The sequence below is a fragment of the Protopterus annectens genome, chromosome 8.part1 (assembly GCF_019279795.1).
Source record: "Protopterus annectens isolate FY-2018-M chromosome 8.part1, PAN1.0, whole genome shotgun sequence".
NCBI lineage: Eukaryota > Metazoa > Chordata > Ceratodontiformes > Protopteridae > Protopterus > Protopterus annectens.
In genome coordinates this window covers 34,759,110-34,777,296 of record NC_056742.1, presented here as the reverse complement: position 1 = coordinate 34,777,296, position 18,187 = coordinate 34,759,110, and positions in this window count along the sequence as shown.

Sequence of the window (18,187 nt, the reverse complement as noted above, 5' to 3'; positions counted from 1 at the left end):
TCTTTAGCTATGTTAAGAATCTAAGCGGCAACTCACAGATATGCACTGAACTAGTGCAAAATAGCTCAAAATATACTGAACCTACTGATATTGCCAACATCCTGGCAGATAGATTAAGTGCAAACTTCACCCCCTCTCACCTCCAAAAGGGCCTACAACAATACTGGAAAAGTGTAGTGTCCCAAAAATCACAGAAGCACAGGTGAAAACAGCCCTTTCAAAACCCAAAAACACAGCATCAATGGGACCAGATGGTGTCCCAGGCTGCGTCTTGCATGAACTACAGAACGAACTAACCCCCCACCTAAACACACTGTTCAACCTCAGCTTCTCCACAGGCTACATGCCCATAGAATGGCACACAGCAACAGATATTCCTCTCACACAAAGGAGGGGCCACAACTGACCCTGGTAACTATCACCCCATAAGCTTGACTAGCCTCGTCTGCAAGGCTATGGAGCGCATCATCATGGAACTCATTAAAAAAGACATTGGGAACCTCCAAACACTTGACCCAACCCATTTTGACTTTGTTAAGGGCAGATCATGCCTACTAAATCTGGTTGACTTCTTTGAGACAGTCACCAAGGCCATAGATGAGGGAAAGGTGGTTCACACAGCTTACCTTGGCCTCGCCAATGCTTTCGACACCATTCCCCACTTGGGTATTACAGAAAAACTCACCAGCCTGAACATAAACCCCTATGGCATAAGATGGGTTGCCAGCTGGCTTACAGACAGAACTCACACAGTAAGAATAGCGGGCTCCAGGTCAGACTCTAAACCGGTCACAAGTGGTGTCCCGCAAGGCTCAGTCCTGGGACCCCTACTGTTCGAGATATACATCTCAGAAGTACAGGCAAACACAGGAGGACTATGGCTAACCAAGTTCGCCAATGACTGCAAACTGGGAGACATAATTGACTCTCCGGCTGACACGGACATCCTCCAAAAGGGCCTTACTGAGATGGACACCTGGTGTCAAAGTCATGGCCTCAAACTAAATGCCAAAAAATGCATAACCATTCCGTTTGGGAAAAACTAAACACCCACTAATTACCACATAGGTGGCAGCCCCCTTAATACAGAAGAGGTAATAAGAGATCTGGGGACCCAGGTAGATAGTAATCTCTATTTGACAATCATATTGCCAAAGTAGTTAGGAAATCCTTCTATGTGGCCCATCTAATTAATAAAGGGTTCGCATCTAGAAATAAAGAGGTTATAGCGCCCCTCTACTCATCACTCATTAGACCCACTAACACCCTTGGCATAATGTTCCTTCAGGTTAACCCCTAAACCATTTCCCTTCCCATACACACCATGATAGAACTATTTCTACCCAACTCTGATACACAAAGCTATACACCCCTTCCATCTGGTCTCTGGCAAAAATAATATATCCACCTTTCCTCTGTCCAGCATATCAGCTAGCCCTGTCCCCATACCAGTCTTACTCACAACATTAACAGTTCCTACCCTCACTACCACACGCCTAGCCTTTTACCTCTCTGCCTATCATACGAGCATCAGACATCCTCCAGGATATGTCTGTGAATGCAAAGGCTACTGCACTATCAAATGATATATGTGTGTTACAGCAATATAGGTTCATAGGGTAGTACTAGGCTAACTGCCCTTGTGAGCCTAGCCAATTATCCCTTTTGAGCCTCAAACCCTGCACCTTGTGTTTGTAAGGCAAACATCTTAACCATTAGGCCATCCTCCCAATCCCTCCCAATATGAAGAAAGTGTCACTAATTGTGGCCCATAGCCCACCATGTATGTGCATTGTCCTACAGATGTCCTGCCCTAACATGTTGACATGACTGACTGAACATCAAGACTGTCTTTACAGTGTGCCATACTGGCATAGAACAGAAATGTATAGCAGGTATTACCTGTGCATAGGTATGCATAGGTAGGTGTACTTGGCTGCCTCATAACAGCTGACATGGGATGCAAAACATCAGGTGAATAAGCCATAGACATTGTACATGAGTATAACCTTAGTTTCTCTGCATCCAACAGAGTTACACCTCTACAGCTACTGGTGGTGTCATTGCCCTGACACAGGCATTGGTAGTATAATAAGCATGAGTATCACATTGAAATTATAGAGGTGGCCAGCTGTGTTTTGACCAAGTGTCCATGCCTACTACAAACAGATATATGACCACCCACATAGCTGTATGGCCTCAGCAAAACCATACTTGTAAAACCAGTCTCCACCAAAGAAGAGGAAAACCCCTTTGCTGGACAGCAGCAATGCACAAAGCACATAATGTGATGCTGTATTGGTTGTACAGGTCAAAGTAGGAGCAGGCACCAACTGGGCGGCATGTCAACCTTTGTCTGAATGAGTATAATAGGTCACAGGTGGATTACTGTAAGGTTAACTACGAGTACAAATTAGACACATTCATTAAGGGCACTCACAAGGGCATCTTCACATATGTCTACAGTCTCAGAGGCACCAACCCAACCCACCCTGTAATGGTGGTCAATCACAGCACATACACACACACCATAGCTACAGCCAACCTGCTGCAGACAGGTTTATGGTAAACACCACCACCCTGGATCACCATTAGTATAGGAGGATATGCACAGCATGTGCACATCTCCCCTTGCCATCATGGATTAGGTGCAAACTGCCTAATCAAAGTTAACAAAAGAAAGTCCCCTTGGTGCTTGATAACATTCCTGTCTGCATCCTACAAGATCCCAGGCATATGCTTCCAGGTCCACTTCACACTGTATGCAAGCAAACCCTGAGAACCATTGACATCCCATCTGCAAAAAACATGGCCACTGTCAACCCTCTACATAAACTTTGATGATGAATAGTGGTTTATGCAATGTACTGGCCCTCATTTGGGGGAACATGGTACATCAGGACCAGGAGTACAATACATGTTCATACAGTGCTGCCAGGTACAGGGGTATGATGTGTTTGTAAGTGGTGGCTAATGATAGTCCATATGCATGTGCTGGCTCTGTAAAAAACACTGGGCAATGTCTGAGGTCCTGTGATGTGTTCCCTGTGTATGTCCTCCAGATGCCATGCAGCGGCAAATGCCTTACACCGATGCGGAGACAACAGCCATCACAGAAGCTGTAATCCTAAACTATGCCATTGTTTCTGGCCGTAGCTGGCAAAATCTGCAGGAGCAACTGCCCTGTCAGATGAGAACGTTCACAGAGTGAACGTGTTGGGCCAACACAGATGCACATACAATCAGATCAGGCATATAGCAATATAGAAACCGACCTGATACATTGTGCTCAGCAAAGAGCTGGTGCTGTAGCGAGGGACTGTACTGCTACCGGTGGGGGGCCAGCCACACAGGCCCCACTGATGGTGACAAAGAAGCTCCTTGCCAACCTTGGGGTATCCCCTCACAAACTCAAACATGGGAAACAGCAGTTGTGTAGGTGGGTGGCACCCAGGCAACAGGCATGGAGCATCCGGGTAAGGCCAAAGTGCATATCAATGTAATGAGGTAGCATTTAAACTGTCTTCTACAGAGTCTCTAGATGCATAAGTCAGTGCAAAATGGATTAGTGGATGGGGTGTAGTAAGCCACACAAGTGCACATCTATGGTGAAGGACAGCAAATTGTGTAATATCATGGTGTGTACTGTACCTGTGCAGAAACATAGTGTTCATCTTGTAGCAATGCCTAATGTGAATCTGCTGACAATCCTTCTCCATCACCACTACATAGGTCCCTCTGCTCCGCACATGGGACAACAGCCTGAACACAGTAAGTATGGGGTTTCCCTGTTGTGGCTCAACAGAACCTCAGGCATGCTAAAGTTAATGCATGTGACTATGCACACAACTGTTACACTCAGCCATTAGGCAATATCTGCATGTTCACTTGTGGTGTCGTTTACTGCATTGCATCATGGTGTTCATGGCAGGGGCCTATTTGCAGGAGGTGTCACATATATGTAGTATACCTCACAACCTATCATTGCAGGACACCTGGACAAAGACTGAAAAAATGGGGAGACAAAGGCCTAAAACTAGGGTCATATTGTAGAAATTAGAGGTATACAGTGCATATAAAGGGTTCAGGTGCCTAGACAGTGAGACATTCCCCTGTGGTACATTTGACTGGGGGCACATGGCTCAATTGACATTCAGCTTAAAAGAAATATGGCTGTTTGCAAATTCTCTGTGGTCAAAGAGAAGCACACACTGTCATACTCACAGCTCTAAAAACCAAATGCACAGGGGGAAAACAATGTCCATGGTCCCCAAGGGAACATGAGGCAGCAGGCAATATGGCAGGGATCAGCAGCAGGCTGGCCAGAGAGCATGTCAGTGGCAGTAAAAATGCAGTGCACAATGGACAGTGCCTTTATAATTAGAGTGTGTGAACCACTAGCCCCTAAACAGTGTCTATGGAACATTACCTAAAATGCATACTGGAGCATAAATGTGACTACAGTAGCATGTAGGATTTCCTCCAGACTGTAGTACACTTCTACATGTTGTAGTTACATAAGTATGTACTGTACACTGAGCACAACACTCATTGCTTCTTCTTCCACCATGCATTTGGTTATTAAATCTGTGTGCATGGCAGTGTGTACTTCTCTTTGCCCACAGAAAATTTGCAAACAGCCATATTTCTCTGCAGCTGAATGTCACTTCAGCCATGTGTCCCTATTCAAATGTATCACAGGGAAATGTCTTGCTGCCTAGGCAACTGAACCCATTTTGTCAGTCTTTGTCCAGGTGTCCTGCAATGATAGGTTTTGAGGTATACTACAGATATGTGACACCTCCTGCAAATAGGCCCCTGTTAAAATGCCAGGTATGTGTGATATACAAAAATGACAGCACAATAGACAAGTTCAGAATACTGCCAACATTTCATGTGACCTATGACCTGTACAATTCAATTGTAAAGCAAACAAGTCTATTAGGGGAACAACAATGACACATAACAATAGTACAACAACCTAGATGCATATGTGTGCACAGAATGAAGCTTGTACTGTGTTGACGTGGCTTTTGCTATAACTACAGCAGTACATCTTATTAGGTACACAACAGCCATCAATTACAGAGACTATTTGGTTAACAACAATGGTCAGCTGTCGTACCAGGATTATCCTAACATATACCCAGTTGACTGCTACAGCAACGCCCATGGTTCACCTAAAACTGACGAAGCTGCTAAGGGACCACATGTTTGTATCAGCGTGGAGAAGGGTAGCCAAACATTTCCAAAGCATTACACATACCATGGAACCTAGTGCAGACAGTCATCAAAAGGTGTTGAAAATATGGGGCTACAGTGACATTGAGAAGGAGTGGACATCCCACCAAAGGCTATGAAAATACAAGACCAAAACTGGCCAGGGATGCTGCCAGGAGCCCTACAGCAAGAGTGAAGGAGTAGCATGAATCTCCAGCATGTACCGGGTGTGTTCTACATGTTAAAACAACCTTCCATGGTCTCCATATGTCCTGCCTATAGGATAGGGTTATAAGATGCCAGAAGTTCCTCACACCAAACAATATCCAGGCCTGGTGAAAGTCTGACAATACATCAGGTCTCCAAAATGCAAATGGTAAAATGTGTTATGGTAATATGGAAACATGGTTGTACTCATTGGCCACAATTCTGACAGATGTGTTTAGCACAATATCACCATTGCACATCATGACAACAACACCACACCCATGGTGAAGCATGGGGATGGCAGTGTCCTGCTTTGGGGTTGCTGCTCACAAGCTGGAACTGTGGCTGTAGACAAGTTAGAGAGGATTATGAACAGTTCAAAACACTGGTCCCTTGTTGCTCCAAAACATTCTGATGTCTGCCACATAGCTGTGGACAGTGAGGAATTCCACCTTTCCACACAACAATGACCCAGACAATACATCCATATCAACAAAGGATGGATTCTCCAGAACACATGCAATATTCTGCGCTTGTCGAGTTAGAGTCCACACCCATGTCCAATAGGATATATGCAGAGCGACATGAAGAGAGCAGTGCACAGGGGATGCCCTTGCAATCTGACACGGTTGGAGGTGTTTTGCAAGGGAAGGTGTGCAAACATTGGTAAGTCAAGATGTTCCATGCTGATAGACATCTCCCCAAGAGAAGTGCATGCTGTGATTAAATCAGAGGTTGGTTTAACAGAGTATTACTTTAAGGGTGTGCACACTCAAGCAACCAGCCTATTGTACCAATTTCAGTTACCAGATGCCACCGCTAACTGATGTGTATGTTGTTCTTCATTTGGACTGCACAGGTCATATGTCCAAGGCCTAAAAAACAGCTTATATCAGACCTGACAATATCCATGGTTGTGTCCTACATGAACTGTAGAGTGAACTGGCCCCTCACCTGTGTGAACTGTTCAATCACAGCCTCACCTCAGGCTTTGTCCCTGTTGAATGATGCACTGCTACAGTCAACCCTCTCCACAAAGGAGGAGCGATTACAGACCCTGAGAATTATTGTCCAATTAGCCTGATGAGTCTGTTAATCAAAGCTATGGAATGCATCATCATGGACCTAATAAACAAGGATACAGGGATTCTCCAAACACTGGATCCTACACAGTTTGGTTTTGTGAAGGGTAGATTATGCCTGCTCAACTTGGCTGACTTCTTTGAGTCATTCACCAGAGCTGTGGATGAAGGCAAGGTGGTTCATACAGCCAACCTTGATCTGGCCAAGGCCTTTGATACCATTACACACTCAGGAATCTTAGAAAAACTCATTAAGCTAGGCATCAACCCTTATATTGCTAGGTGGGTTGCAAACTGTCTCACAGATAAAACCCACAGTGAGAAACTAGCTGACTCCAAGTCAGACTGCCTACCAGTCATGAGTGGAGTCCCACAGGGTTCGGTCCTGGGTAATTTTCTGTTTGGTATCTACTTCTCTGAAGTCCAGGCCAACACAAAGGGACTCTGGCTGACAAAGTTCATAGATGATTGCAAGTTGGGAGCTGTTATTAACTCCCCAAGTGATGTTGACATCCTACAGAAAGGCCTCAATAACACCAACGACTGGTGTCAAAACCATAGCCTTAAGCTCAATGCCAAAAAATGTGCCGTTAAGCCCCTTGGGAAAAACCTGGTTCCCTTGAATTACCATATTGATGGTAATCCACTGAACACAGAAGGCATTATAAAATATCTGGGAACACAGGGTGACAGCAACCTCTCTTTTAACCACCACATTGCCACTGTGGTCAGAAAGTCCTTCTATGTGGCATATCACATTACTAAGGGGTTTGCATCCAGGAAGAAAGAGGTCATTGCCTCCCTCTACCCTTCCCTCATTAGGCCAATCATCAAGTACAGTGCCCTCACTAGACACCTGCAACTACTGGAGAGGCTGCAAAAGTACCTCACAAAGATGATCCTAGGCATTAAACACTTGTCCTATATGAACAGACTCAAAAAACTCAAACTATTCTCTGTCTCATATCACCTACTTAGAGGTGATCTCTGCTTGACTTACAAAGCTATGACTGACTCAGCTCTGTTAGAAATGCTACATCTAAAGAAATCGCAATCCCTCCACACTACATGCTCCAGAGACCTCAACCTCATTACCACAATCAACAGAACATGCTGGAGGGACAGGTTCATAACCCAGAGACTGCCCATGCTATGGAATAGACTTCCCATACATGTCAAGCAGAGCACCTCACTGGCCTTCTTCAAGAGAAATTTTAATGAGTGGATGGGAAATAGAAAATTCACCCTGGGATAACTCCAGTGGCTCTACTCGACAGAGGCACTAGGAACTAAGGTCAGGTGGCACAATGCCAGGGTAATCCTATGGGCTAGGATTGTAAAGGCTCCAGGGCCATTAGCCTAGTACATACCTATGAACCTATGAAATGATGGCAATTTTATGACCTGATTTCTGAGGTCTCATGTGATATATCACGAAAACCTGGCATGTTAACAGGTGTGATGTACACTTACTATAGCCACTGTAAACTTGGGAAGTTGTTTGAGTAACCAACTTTGTTTTAAAATACATGTACTGCAGGTTATGCAGTCTGCACCTCCAATTAGGACATTACTTAGTGTCACCAATCACAGGCCAACACAGCAATGTATCAGACAAACACAGGAGTTGTGAGGATCAGACCAAACATATGAGCCACACATGTAGACATTCAGCAAAACCCTGTACAGTTGGGGGGTATTTGCTGTAGGGGTTGCCATAGTGCTATACATGTGAACAGCAATAATTTACATGTGTGCAGTGTTTGCTAGGTGAAGGGCCATCACCTACTGACACCACGCACATATCCCAGAGATGCATATTAGTGGTAACGTTAATTGTAAAGGGATGTGCTGCATGATGCTGAGGGTTCATCCAGACTGTGTATGTTATTGTATGACTGTGTGTCGTGAATGCCCCCAGTCATCTAATGTGAGGTCTGTGTAATGCCTTTGAGGCACCTCACATGCATCGTGTGTGTGTGTGTGTGTGTGTGTGTGTGTGTGTGTGTGTGTGTATATATATATATATATATATATATATATATATATATATATATATATATATATATATATATATATATGTGTGTGTGTGTGTGTGTGTGTGTCTACCAGCAAACATTATAGTTCCAGTAGTGATTTACATACAATGTTTTTCCCTCACAGGTGGACATGGTAACTGCAGTCCTTCCCGCACTGATACTGATGTCATTGTCTCTTCAGAATCTTACCATGATGATACTCATATTGAGGCACAGGTGGGGTTGTCAGGGGTTGATACTGTGCCATCGGTTGGCATCCCACTATTGTCAAAAACCCACACACAGTCACAATGGCCACACATACCCTTTCACCAGCTGCCATAGATAATGTACAGTTGGTGGGTGGTGGCATGGAATAGGCTACTGTGGTGACTATGGCAAGTGATTGTGCAGGCACTAGCCATAGCCAGAGTGCTGGTCAGGTCCCACACAGGCAGATGGGTAGGGATGCTCTTAGGAGGATTGCAGCCCATCATGCCCCTATTGCAAGTGCAAGGCAGCAGTCATCAGACGCATGTTTCAGCCTGTCATGGGGACAGGCATGTACTGAACGTAATACAAAAAACAAGTAATCTCTGTGGTATCCCCGAAGTCTCAAAACAACCCACTAAAGTGTAGTGGGTCTAAAAACAAAACAGCGTAAGAAACTTCTCTGTGTGGTAGATTTTCATTCCATATATTTCTAGTTAATCACTGTATATTAATCAGATCAGACAATAGTAGTAGAAGTAGCGAACGTAAACTCGTCAAGTCAAAAAGTAATAATAGAAAATATATAATTCTACAGCATTACTAAGTATTCGAAAGTAATCCAAGCAAGGCAGGCAGTCTGTTTCCAGTCGAAAATCATTTATTAAGTACACAGACAAGTGATCCAAGTAAAACAAAAAATAGAGTAATCATTTCCTCACAAGCTTTCTAAATATATATATACTTTTTATCAGGCATGGGAGTGGTTTATTGTGCTGTAAAACAAAGTGTTATTGGTACACATGTTAAATTCACATCCCTTCCCCCATCAGTGTGACATTCGAGCTGGTCCTGCCCTACCTAGTAGCTGTCATAATAATATATAGCCCTAATGTACTTTAATGGTACATCTTATTTAACCAAATTATTAAGTAGATTATTAAGTCTGTGATTTTATACAAGGCAATATTCTACATGGCTGAAAATATATCAACCTTAGCTCATTTTGCGATCAAAAATTACATATAAATATATACATATATATTTTGCATGTAAAAATCAATTTATATTTTCATAACCTATTGTTAACAAAGATCGCTTTCATCCTTCTAGACTTCTTCAGGTCTGTGTACAAGAATCCTAAAAACCTATATAATTGTATAATTAGTTAGTATTGTTATTACCATCATTTTGAATAAAGTGGAAAAAAGAACCAGAAAAAAATAAAAATAAAAAAAAAATATATGTATGATGATGGAAACAAAATATACACTTAAATTTCAAATGATTTAAAATGGTATTTAAAACCAATTTGTAGAAAAAAATAAAATAAAATACAATTAGTCATGTAAACAATGTGGCAATTTTTTAAGTTCCAGTGCACTTTTAATTGAACAGTAGTAGTTTAGTCCAGGCTTTCTAAAAGAGTTCAGCTTTAATTGCCACATGAGTTCATGTTTCTCCAAAATATTCGGGATGTTTCCTTCAAGATCACCCATGTCTATGTGATCTAGGATCTGGAACTTAAAACCTGTGTGTCTTTTATGAAGAGAAAGGTGTTTGGCTAGTGCATTATTTTTACATCCAGAGCGGATTTCTGACAGATGACATGAAATCCTTCGCTTGAGTTTATTTACAGACTTGCCCACATAGAATGCATCACATTCATTGCACTGTGCCCTGTAAATTACTTTTTTAGTGTTACAGTCACCCCTGCACTGGTTTTAATGATCTTTAAATAAGGGCAATAAAAACTATCACCTTGCTGTATAAATATACAAAATGTACAATTAGTTTCACATCTTTTAGTGCTTTTCTCACATGGTCTAGGTTTAAATTCAACAAAACTTCTAATATTCCTGGCCTGCCTATAAACAAATGATGGGGCTTCACCTAAGATGCTAATCAGAAAAGGGTTTACTGTGACAATGTACCAGTTTTCTTCAATAATATATATATATATTTTTTTTTTCCGAAGGACGAAAGCGTTCTTTGTTAACAATAGGTTATGAAAATAGAAACTGATTTTTACATGCAAAATGTATATGTATATATTTGTATGTAATTTTTGATATATTTCCAGCCATGTAGTATATTGCCTTGTATAAAATCACAGACTTAATAATCTACTTAATAATTTGGTTAAATAAGATGTACCATTAAAGTACATTAGGGCTATATATTATTATGACAGCTACTAGGTAGGGCAGGACCAGCTCGAATGTCACACTGATGGGGGAAGGGATGTGAATTTAACATGTGTACCAATAACACTTTGTTTTACAGCACAATAAACCACTCCCATGGCTCATACAAAGTATATATATATTTAGAAAGCTTGTGAGGAAATTATTACTCTATTTTTGTTTTACTTGGATCGCTTGTCTGTGTACTTAATAAAGGATTTCTGACTGGAAACAGACTGCCTGCCTTGCTTGGATTACTTTCGAATGCTTAGTAATGCTGTAGAATTATATATTTTCTATTATTACTTTTTGACTTGAGTTTACGTTTGCTACTTCTACTACTATTGTCTGATCTGATTAATATACAGTGATTAACTAGAAATATATGGAATGAAAATTTCCACACAGAGAAGTTTCTTACACTGTTGTAATGAACGTATTACCAAACATATAAGCAAGGGCATGGAAGAGCACATCCCTGGTGTCTGTGACAATATGAACTCACTGCAGCCATCTGTGAGCATACTGGGCTCATGGATAGATGGGGTCTATATCAGTTCACCGAAATGGCTGAAGTTCGAACACCATATGTTCGAACTTCTAACCACGAAGTACAAAAACATTGAAGTCTTAGAACAGCGATTTTTTTTTCCTAGGGAAAAAAATCGCTGTTCCAAGAAACACACACACAACACAAGCACACCAAAAAAAAACCAGCATTCCACACACAAACACTTAAAATCATACATCTAACCCTACACTAAAATGTACTTGCACTACTATCTATCCACTTACCTTAACCCAAACCCTAACCCTAAGGTCCGTCACTATCGCACACTCACCTGACCTGCACCCTAACCCTAACTCACCTATACCACCCGAACCCTAAAGTCTGTCACTATCGCACACCCACCTCACCCGCGCCCTAACCCTAGCTCACCTAACCTGTGCCCTAACCCTAATGTCCACACAATCACACACTTACCTGGTCCAGACCCGTAACTTCCTACCACAGTCCTGATAATCGCGAAGCTACAGAAACGGCCAACCAAATTCTTTCCCTGAGAAAAAATTCGGTGTTCTGCGGCTTCGCGATAATCAGTGTTCGAACTTCACAGTTCGAACATCTGGTGTTCGATCATCAGCCGTTTAGATGGACTGATATAGACCCGATAGATAGTGGGGGGAGACCTTGTCACTCCTCGACCATGGAATATCTGTGCCTGAGTATTTGCAGACACTGGCCAGAAACCATGTGGCTGTAGGGCAGCACCACGATTAGCTGAGGGTCTATGTGGCCATGCGCCTTCACATTCCCATGCTGGCAGTACCACCAGCACTACTGAAAGGGGGTGTGTTGTCCATGCCATGATGCATCAGGCCATGGTCACGTGATCCTGGCCGTTCCCAACAGGGATGCAGATTCATCAGGCAGCAGTCACCAGCAGGGAGTAGTACTGCATCTGGACTTGGCCCTGGTGGGGCCAGTGATACCCTCGGCAGGCCCAGTTCCTGTGTCCATGGCCAGAGATAGTGAACTGTACACCCTGCCATGTATGGCCCACAGTTGCCCAAAATACCCCTGTGTAGGACACCCACATGGCATGACTGCATACATACAAACACACACATGCACACAAACACATTACTATCAAAAAAGTCACCTCCATCAGGTGAATAAGCACACACACACACACACACACACACACACACACACACACACACACACACACACACTACCCCTGCACACCCCACAATCAGACACTAAGCAGATGTGTTCTCACATGCTCTATTCTGTTTGTGTTCCAGGTGTCTGTGTGTCAGCAGGATGTGGCCCAACAGACATCACCAACAAGGGGTATGGCAGTGTAGTAACACATCAACCACGTCATTGTTGGTGTACAGCTGTATCTGCACACATTTTGCAGTTCTGTGTAACAGGTCATGCATGTGCCTCACAGATTATAGGGCTGAGAGGTTGTATCTCAGTCTATGGTTGTTGACATCAGCTCCAGTATAGTGGACAATGGTAAGTGTGGTGGGTGGAACACACCTCAGATTGCTAACGCCCACAACCTCAGAGGATATTGTGTCCAGCAAACACACAGTGAATACTGTTCACACACACACACGCAGATATGCATGCACAGGATCAAAGTTGCCAGTGTTGTGTTTGGAAACCCTACCCATCAAGTTGTGGTACCACAATATTATGCGGTTATTGCAGGTGGCACAGGACTACAAGTGTGATGAGTGTTACAAGGTACCTGTAAGGTGAATAACATCATGTGGCTTTGTGGGGTATGGCAATGGTGGCTGTACTGGGTGTGTGAGTACTCCTAATAGTGTCACATACAAGTGTACACACTCACAACCACTGCTATACACACCAATGCGCTCACACACACACACACACACACACACACACACACACACACACACACACACACACACACGCACACACGCACACACACACACACATACTCACACGCACACACACTTGTCAGTACTGACATTAGCAGACCAACCTATCTTGTTATTCGTACCATACTATTCCATACTGTTGCACAGAGCTTATAGGGCTGAAGAGTGTCTACAGATACCACTGTGGTTGATGTGAACAGCAGACCTCATACAGTAGACTTAGGAATGTGTACTGTGAGTACCATGACATAATGTATGAATCCATGCCCATGCAAGGGATGTCATTCACTCAGAAATACACACACACACACACATACACACACACACACACACACACACACACACACACACACACACACACACACACACACACACACACACACACACACACACACACACACACACACACACACACACACACACACACACACACACACACACACACACAGACACAAGATACTCTTCTTTCACACACTTGCCAGGACTGGGAATAGAACCCCTACATATCTCTTTATTGTTACTACATTGTTACTCATTTATCACACACGCCACAGAGGATATGGGTTGTTACGCATTTATCACACACGCCATGGAGGTTATGGGGTGCCACTTGTCCAAAGGTACTTCTAAGGTTGAGGGACATCACCAGGCCTTATAATTTTGACAATGGGGGATGTACTGGGTGAGAGAGGCCACAAAATACTGTAACCTACACATATGCATACACTTACAAACAATAATACACACACACACACACAAACACACACATTTACAGGACTCATATTAGAACCCTTAGCTATGTGATATTGGTATTATAGTGTTATGCAGTTACCGCACACACCACAGAGCTTATAGGTTGTGGAGTGTCCCAAGGTACCTATATAGTGAATAACATCTACAGCTCTTGTAAGGTATGGCAATGGTAGTTGTACTGGGTGAGACTGGCCACCAACTACTTTTACCCACATGTTTACACACTCACAAATACTTTCAGACACACTAATGCACACACACCCATTTGACAGTACTGAGATCCATGGGTTGAAAGAGTCATAGGTATGAACGTGGCAAATGGCCATGGAGGCTTTAAAAGGCTAGCCCATGAGAATACACTGGCATCATGCCACCTGACAATACTCCCCAGTGTGTCTACTGAGTATAGTCACTGGAGTGATCCCAGGGGTAGGTATTCTATTCCCCAACCACTCCTCCTAATTTCTCTTGAAGAGAGCCAATGATGTGCATGGCATAACATGTATGTGGCATCTATTCCATGGTGTGGCCAGTCACTGAGTAGTGTCCCTCCAGCATGTCCTGCTGATTGTGAGGATGGGGTTGAGGTATCTGGGGCATGTTGTGTGGACAGATTGGTGCCCTCAGGTGTAGCATTCCTGACAGGGTTGGGTCATACATGGCTGTGTATGTCAGGCAGAGATCACACCTAGGTAGCCAATATGAGACAGAGATTCATTGCAGTTGTTGGAGTCTGCCCATATGGGGCAGGTGTGTAGTACCTAAGATCCTCTTTGTGAGGTACATTTGCAGCCTGTCCTGTTGTTGTTGGTGTTCAGTGGGGTACATGGCAAATGGGCCATAGTACACATTGATTGGCCTACTGATGGGTGTGTCCAGGGAAACACTGACCTTTTACTTCCCGGATTCAACACCCTGAGTCAGGAGAAGGGACACATGGAAGGACTTTCAGAAGACAGTAGCAATGTGGTGGTCACCATACAGCTCACTGTCAACCAGTGCTCCCAGTTCTGTTATATCAACATCAGTGTTCAGTGTACTACCATTAATGTATTACTTTATGGAAAACATGTCATACCCAAAGGGGATGGCGGCACATCATCTGGCATTGAGCTTATGTCCAGGGTTCTGACAACAGCCATAGGTCTCAGAGAGGCCTTTGTGAAGGATGTCAACCTCACATGGTGGGGTAATAATAGTACCCACCTTGTAGTCATCTGCAAACATGGTCAGCCAGGGTGTCTTTGTATTGAGCTGGTCCTCAGAGGTGTGGATCCCAAACATGAGGGAACCCATGTCCACAACCTGTGGGACTCCACAGAATGTTTAGCAGTCTGACATGGAGTCTGCTGCTTTCACACTGTGAGTTCTATTTGTTAGCCGGTTTGCAGGCCACCTACTGATGTAGGTGTGGCTGCCTACCTGATTGTGTTTGTGTATGATTCCTGAGTGGGAAGTGATATCCAAGGATTAGATGAGCAGCCTATCTTATCTATTCAATACTGTGACATAGTTATTGCACATGGCACAATGTTTATAGAGCTGTAGGGTGTCTACAGGTCCCACTACAGTGGATGACAACTGTGGGCCTTGTAATGTGGACACTGGGACATATACTGGATGGGCAACAGCAAAAAGTAGCAAAACCACCCCCAGTCGTATGGTTCTCACACAAACACAACAACCCCCCCCCGACAGGGTACTGTTCAAACACACACACACTTGCCTGGACTGAGATTAGAATCCCTACCAATCTATTTATTGTTACTACAGTATTACATGTTTATCGCACTCACCGCAGAGCTTATAGGGTGAAGATTGTCCATAGGTACTTTTAAGGTGAGGCATCACCAGCCCTTGTGAAGTATGGCAATGGGTGATGTACTAGGTGAAAGAGGCCACAAAATACTTTAAACTACACATATGCACACTTATACACACACATTTGCCAGAACTGGGATTAGAACTCCTATGTAACTGGTTATTTGTACTATAGTATTATGCACTTATCACATGTGCCACAGAGCTTATGGTGCTGTGGCCTGAAGAAATACACTTCTAAGGTGACTGATATCTGCAGGACTGCTAAAGTAGGGAAAGAGGAAGTACACTGACTTTAAATTGACTCAATCTTTACTTACACACACACACACACACACACACACACACACACACACACACACACACACACACACACACACACACACACACACACACACACACTTTTACATTTGCAAGGATTGAGATTAGAACTCCTACCTAACTAGCTATTTGTACTATAGTGTTACGCAGTTAACACATGCACCACATAGCTTATGGGGCTAAGATCTGAAGAAAGACACTTCTAAGGTGACTGATATCTGCAGGACTGCTAAAGTAGGTAAATGGGAAGTGGAATGAGTTTGAATGGACCCAAAAGCTTTTACTTATAAACACACACACACACACACACACACACACTTTTACATTTCCCAGGACTGAGATTAGAACTCCTACCACTCACACACACACACACACACACACACACACACACACACACACACACACACACACACACACACACACATATACACACACACAGTTTTACATTTTCCAGGACTGAGATTAGAACTCTTACCACACACATGCACACACGCACACATGCACACACACACACACACACACACACACACACACACACACACACACACACACACACACACACACACACACTTTTACATTTCCCAGGACTGAGATTAGCACTCTTACAACACATACACACACACACACACACACACACACACACACACACACACACACACACACACACACACTTACATTTTCCAGAACTGAGATTAGAACCCCTACCACACACACATACACTTTTACATTTTTCAGGACTGAGATTAGAACTCCTACCTAACTAGTTATTTGTACTATAGTGCTGCACAATTATCACACACACCACAGAGCTTATAGGACTGATGCCTGATGAAAGTGACTTCTATGGTGACATACATCTTCAGGACTGCTAAAGTAGGGCAATGGGAAGTGCATTGGGTGGGGAAGGCCTGTTCATTCCTAGATTCTACTGGCATTTCTCTAAGTTTATGCGCATGCCCAGTGTGACCTTCGATAGTACATGTGGGACTCCATTCCAGGGATTGTTGTACTCCAGTCCAGTTTGTTTTGTGCTACAGCCATACCTCTCAAGCTGTTGATGCAGGATATTTGGAGATAGCCTATCAAAATGGGGAGACAATGGGCCATACAGTGATTGTGATTATTTCTGTCAGTAATGTATGGGTTGCTTGGGTTATAGAGCTTGTTTAGCAGACATCTGACATATATGTCATTTGACACTGTCATGTATTGTTTCAGTACCTCGTGACATACCTCCACAGATCATCGCAATGATTTACCAGAGGAATACAGGATGGATGATGCACACTCCAGGATTATGAGCCAAATGCTATGCATTCTTGTACAATCCAGCCTGTTGAGAGGTGTGCCTACAAGCAATTGACTGCTGGTGCTGTGGAAACAGTCCAGTACCTTGGTGATATATTACAATGGTGTAATCTCTGTGCATTTCTGTTCTGGCCTGGTCTGATTTCCAGTCCACAGTTGGGTAATATAAGTTAGACGGGATCATGGTGACAGGCAGACTCCAGATAGATTTGTAGGGAGGCTTAATATCAGAGCTTTGGCTGGCTAACATCTACCTGAAATCAGCTGGATGTATAAGTGAATTTAAGTACACTTTTATCTGCTCATTTGCATATAGTACTGTATTTAATTTATTTATTTGTGTTTTTCACTGAATATTAACTCAACTGAAGTTGTGGCTGTCTCTCTACAGAGTACTTTCTAGAATTTCTGTGTAGCCACTGATAGCAGTGGGGGCTAGTTTCAGCTCATCACTGACATCCTGTCTTGCCTTATATAAGTGGGACATTTTGAGTTATCTCTGCTTAATATCAGAGCTTTGGCCAGCTAAGATCTACCTGAAATCAACTGGATGTATAAGTAAATTTAAGTACACTTTTATATGCTCTTTTGCATATAATACTGTATTTAATTTATTTATTTGTGTTTTTCACTTAAT